This window comes from Chiloscyllium plagiosum, unplaced genomic scaffold (genome assembly GCF_004010195.1).
Source record: "Chiloscyllium plagiosum isolate BGI_BamShark_2017 unplaced genomic scaffold, ASM401019v2 scaf_10153, whole genome shotgun sequence".
Classification (NCBI taxonomy): Eukaryota; Metazoa; Chordata; class Chondrichthyes; order Orectolobiformes; family Hemiscylliidae; genus Chiloscyllium; species Chiloscyllium plagiosum.
Window position 1 is genome coordinate 13,610 of NW_025210937.1, and position 5,315 is coordinate 18,924.

Genomic DNA, 5,315 nt, shown 5'->3' on the forward strand with positions numbered 1-5,315 from the left:
TTTACTGCGTGAATATGCACAGAGGGAAACTCATACTAAGAGACCAGGGTAATTGTGGTGAATTTACCAGGAGTGGTGTGTGAGTCGGTGTTAACAGTGGGCGGGAAGGGCTAAACCATTAGCACTGACATTGATCCTTGTACCAACAGCCCCTCACTCACTTTCTGCCTCATTCATCCCAGTCATCACTGACTTTCAGTTTATCCTACTTTCCCTTCGAAACTTTACACTTGTTCCGGACCACTTTCAGGTATCCACTTGGAAATTGCAGCTTTTTCAAACGAAATTCTGGAGAAAGCACGTCACTCTTTGGGATAGGCTTCACTGCCCAAACATAATTATTCAAGAGATTGAGATGGTAAGTTACTTTACTTCGTCCTCGAAGTGCTCAACACAGTGATACAGCCATGATGTCGATAGGGAGGGAGTTCCAAGAAGTAGACATAGCGACATTGAATGATCAGCGAGATAGTTTCAGCTCAGAAAGGCGAGATCCTTAGAGGGGATTTGCAGTAACAATTCATTCGTGTATGTGCTGCCATGGCTGCCAGAGGATGTGGTGGACGCTCGTACAATTGAAACATTCAAGAGGCATTTGAAATGGTATATAAGGAGGAAGGGTTGGGAGGGATATGGGCCGTGTGCTAGCAAGAGGGACCAAATTGGGTTGGGATTTCCGGTCAGCATGGACAGGTTTGAACGAAGGGTCTGTTTCCCTGCAGTACATCTCTATGACTCTATGATTCCAGTTGGATGCAATCAATCACTGGATTGCTTCTGGAAGAATCGGGTCTGTGCTCTCTGTGGAAGCAGGAAATGGTTTTCATTCAGATTTGCCACAAGAAGAGGAGAAATAAATCTTCATTTCCTGACTTGGAATTTTATCCAGGCCTGGGCGATTCAAACCCAGACTCTGAAGCAGGGACTCCAATGATGTTGACAATAACCCTTTCGACCTAACCTGCACAAACTCTTGTGCCTATTGTTCTTTGTCCCCACATTTTGAAGCACCGGTACTTGTCGTGGGCGGTGAAGGAGCTAACTACTGCCTCGCAGAAAAACCGTGGGGTCAGAGACCCGATCGATCTGTCATGCAGCAGGGATTGCATTGCTTAAAACAGACGTGTTTGCTGTGTGGGACTGAAACTGAGCTCGATCACACACAGATACGGTGTAACAACTGCCAGCAGATGTGAAGACGGTTGGGACGATTTCATTTGCACTTTGGGAAAAAGACTGGATCCTAAATTCAGGGGGGCTAAATGTGTCACAGATAGAAGTGAAAATTGGTTTGGGAACGATAACTGAGTATAAAGTTGAGAGTCAGGAGATATTCAATAAAAAGGTAGACGGAGATGGACATGGAGAAATAAGTGTCACTGGTCTTGAAGACTTAACTCGGTTTTCCATTCCAAGATTCTACCAGACCTGCTGAGATTTTCCCACAATTTCTTTTGTTGGTACTGAAACAGAAGGGAGAAGTGTGATCCTGGACCAATCAGCTATGTCTGCTCTGTGGACGTTTGAATTCCCTGTTCGAACAAATCACTTCTGACCCACACGGAAGTGCTCACCTACTTCCGAATGTAAAACCTGGCCAGGCTCGTTACCCAGTACAAAATCAAAAGTGGCTTCGTCCCTTGAAGGCATGTCTACATACTGTGTCAGGAAGCCCTCCTGCACACACTGGCCAAAAACTGACCCATCTATAGTACTCGTACTGTCGTGATCCCAGTCAATATTTGGATTTTATCTTGAGTGTTCCAGAGATTTTCATTGTCCCGGAGTCCAGACGAAGTTTGCATTCCTCACGTATATGAGCGAGAATTCTTTCAATGTCTCAGATCAGTTCCTGTCACGAGAACATCAGAGTCAATTTCCCGTCCTCTACTCGGTCCGACACTTCACACTTCTTCATCCTCCTCTGATTCCATTTCCCAAAGAGTTTCTCAAGATTTCCAAAGCTGGAGCCTAAACTATATGGTTTGCTTCTTAAACATTTTTCCAACTGACAACTGACAATAATTTCACAGTATCTCTTCACAATCCTGTGGCTTTCACCATGTCCAGGGATGAGCAGTCACAATTGGTAGAGAGATTCCAGAGGTTGGTGAGTTTCATTTTGGAACAAATATGGTTAAGTGGCAATTTCCTGCAGTTGTTTGTAATGATGGGAGACGGAGCGGTGGGGAATGAGCACTTTAACGAGCAGGAGGAAGTGTTGCCACTGACCCGAGTCAGAGAACAGAGGACAGGGATTAAAGGAATCTAATGAAAAGCAGCACTTCTGCTTAGGACGTTCAATAACAGCTGCAGAAACCCGATGTATCGAGCAGTGTATCTGGAAAGAGAAACAGAGATAATGTTTTAAACATGGAACATTTCTGATGAAAAACTCGAGTTTCCCAAGTCTAATCAAAATTACGGGCCTGGTTTGCAAAATGGGTTTTCTGAACTTTGAGCGAAAACTGTTCCAGCAGGAAAGCATTCATAACGTAGTCAGCAGGATTCGAACCTACGTGAGGAAACTCACAATAGATTTCTAATCCATCGTCTTAACCAATCGGCCATGACTACAGACAGCGTTGACGACTTGAGCATTGACCAAATCAGCCGTGATCTCATTGAAAGCTGTCGCTGACTTGATGAGCTAAATGCTTCCATCTCCTTTCATACCTTTGCGGTCATTTGTAATGTGTGAGGCACCAATGTAAAAGAAGAACAGCACAAAGGTAGGAAATGATATTTGCAGCAAAACTGAGTCAAAGTCATTTATTGACGGGAAAATCGTACTTGGCAATTTGCTAGATCTCTTTGCGAACATGACCAGCAGTGGTAAGCAAGGGAGCCATTGATCTGAGTATTCTTGGACCTGAAGCAAACAAAGGTTAGTGACATATTAATTTCTTTTACTGGCGAACGAAATGGTATTTCCTGATGGTTACAATGAAAGAGATGGTTCCAATAAAAGACAGAGATTAAGTCGCATGTAGATATATTTCAATGTGACACGATTCATTTTCAGTCCCTAATTACCCCAGAGATGGAGGGGGTGACTTACTTTTCTTCACTCTTCAACTCCTCAGCATGAAGGTAAAGACATGAAACCGCTAGAGATGGAGTTCTTGAATTGGTAACCAGCGATTCTGAAGGAACTAGGCAAAAGTGAGGACTGCAGATGCTGGAAACCAGATTTTAGATCAGAGTGATGCTGGAAAAGCACAGCAGGTCAGGCAGCATCCGAAGAGCAGGCAAGTCGACCTTTCTATTGCCAGTCCTGCTGCGTTCCGCAAACAATTTTCGTTTTTGGCACAGATTTCCAGAAACTGCAGCTATTTGTTTTATGTTAACCTTCATAATGTTTTGGACAAAACCAATGACCTGCCAGCATCGGAAAATCGGCAGAAGTACTGGTACACCGATGTGTTTGCTGAACAATACAACCATTCCATGAGCGGGAATACGATCCGGGCCACGGTGCTGAGAGTACCGAATCCTCACAAGTAAATAACAAGACAAGGCGATAGATACTATAGTATTCGGTGTAAATAAAACACCCTTTCTGAACATTTTCGTGGCCGATTATTTTCAACTTGTCGTCGAAGATTTACAAAGTGGGAAAAGGCCATTCCGTCCGTGTGCATTACGGCTAATCAGAGAGCCATCTATTCTAGTCGCAGTTTCCAACTTTGGCCCAAAGTCTCGTGTGTTCTAATGTTTCCAGGGCAAATGTCAATGAGGTTATCCTATGTTCTTAAATGGCACAATAATGGGGCAGAAGTATGACACTTCCACGACGAATTGTAACTCTTTTGAGGAACTCATGCTCATTTTCACACACAGAGGTAGACACACAGGAAGATACCCCCAAACTGATGGAGGTGTCCGTTGTGGAGAGCTGGAATTTTGAAATGGACAATAGGACAAATGCAAGTTTTAAATGCGGAGGCACAGAGGCGGCGTCCCGCCAGCAATTCACAGGAGAGCGTCAACGTAGACCACGGTTAAAGCGAAACATTCCCCTCGAGCCAGGTAGGACTCAAACCTACAATCTTCTGATCCGAAGTCAGACGCGTCATCCATTACGCTACTGGCCCAAGATACAAGTCTAGAGTTGGCAGAATGTCGATATGTAATGCCATGGACTTTAACGGAATCAGTATTAAAAAGGTGAACAAGCAGCGAAGATAATCACCAACATTGCTTCACTTCGAAGTTTCCAATTTGTGAAGCTGTGCCTTTCACTGGCAAAGGAGAAACATTTGTCCTCAGCTGCCTGCTTCAGGGTCGCGTCCTTCTCTGCTGGAAGTTTCCATCGTTTTATTCACAGTCACGACACGATTTCATGATCCACTCCAGTGAAAAAGTGTCATGGTGTCGTACAAGCAAGACTCTGCAGAAACTCGGCGAGAGACCTCCCGTCATTTCGAGCTCTGGATGTGGAATTAGACGAGATGTCTGACACCTTTTATTGGCGCCGCTACTTCACTGAAATTAGCGGCTCAAAACGAGCCGTTGTAAGCATCAGCTTGATTTGTACCTTCCTGCAGTGCATTTGCTAAACAACATCAGATAGATCCCATCGGGCCCAGCTGACTTATCTATTTTCACACTCTGCAGTATTTCTAATATCTCTTCCTTGTGAACCTCAATCTCTTCTAGTCTAGACGCAAGTATCTCTGTACCTTCCTCGCCAACATTTTCATTTTCTATAGCGAACACTGTCGAAAAATATTTATCTAGTGCTTCCCCTATCTCCTCTGACTCCACGCACAACTTCCCACTATTATCCTTGATTGTCCCAAATTTACCTCTCGTCATTGTTTTATTCCTGACATACATTAGGGTTAACCCTGAATCTATCTGCCAACAACTTCTCATGTCTCCCTCTGGCTCTTCTCAGCTCTCTTTTTAGGTCTTTCCTGATGTCGTTGGAACCCTCGAGTGCTCTAACTGAGTTTTCACATTTTGTCCGAACATAAGACTTCTTGTTCTTCTTGACCAGGGATTCCACTTCCTTCGTAAACCACGGCTCACGCGTTCTATATCTTCCTCCCTGCCTGACAGGTACATACTTATCTAGGACACACAGGAGCTTTTCCTTGAATAAGCTCCACATTTTAATGTGCTCACCCCCTGCAGTTTCCTACCCCATTCTACGCTTCCTAAATCTTACCTAATCTTCCTAAATCTTGGGACTTGTGCCTCACAACACACTTCACATTCAACAACCAGATATACGAACAAATCAACGGAACACCCATGGGCTCACCGATCTCGGGACTCATAGCAGAAGCAGTAATGCAAAGGTTAGA

General features: G+C 44.3%; 1 non-coding gene across 1 annotated transcript; it reads right to left on the reverse strand.

Annotated features, from left to right (window-relative positions):
- Positions 1–4,024: 4,024 nt before the first annotated feature.
- On the reverse strand, positions 4,025–4,097 carry trnar-ucg. The gene has a single exon. It is a non-coding gene; the product is annotated as a tRNA-Arg (tRNA).
- Between the last annotated feature and the right edge of the window lie 1,218 nt (positions 4,098–5,315).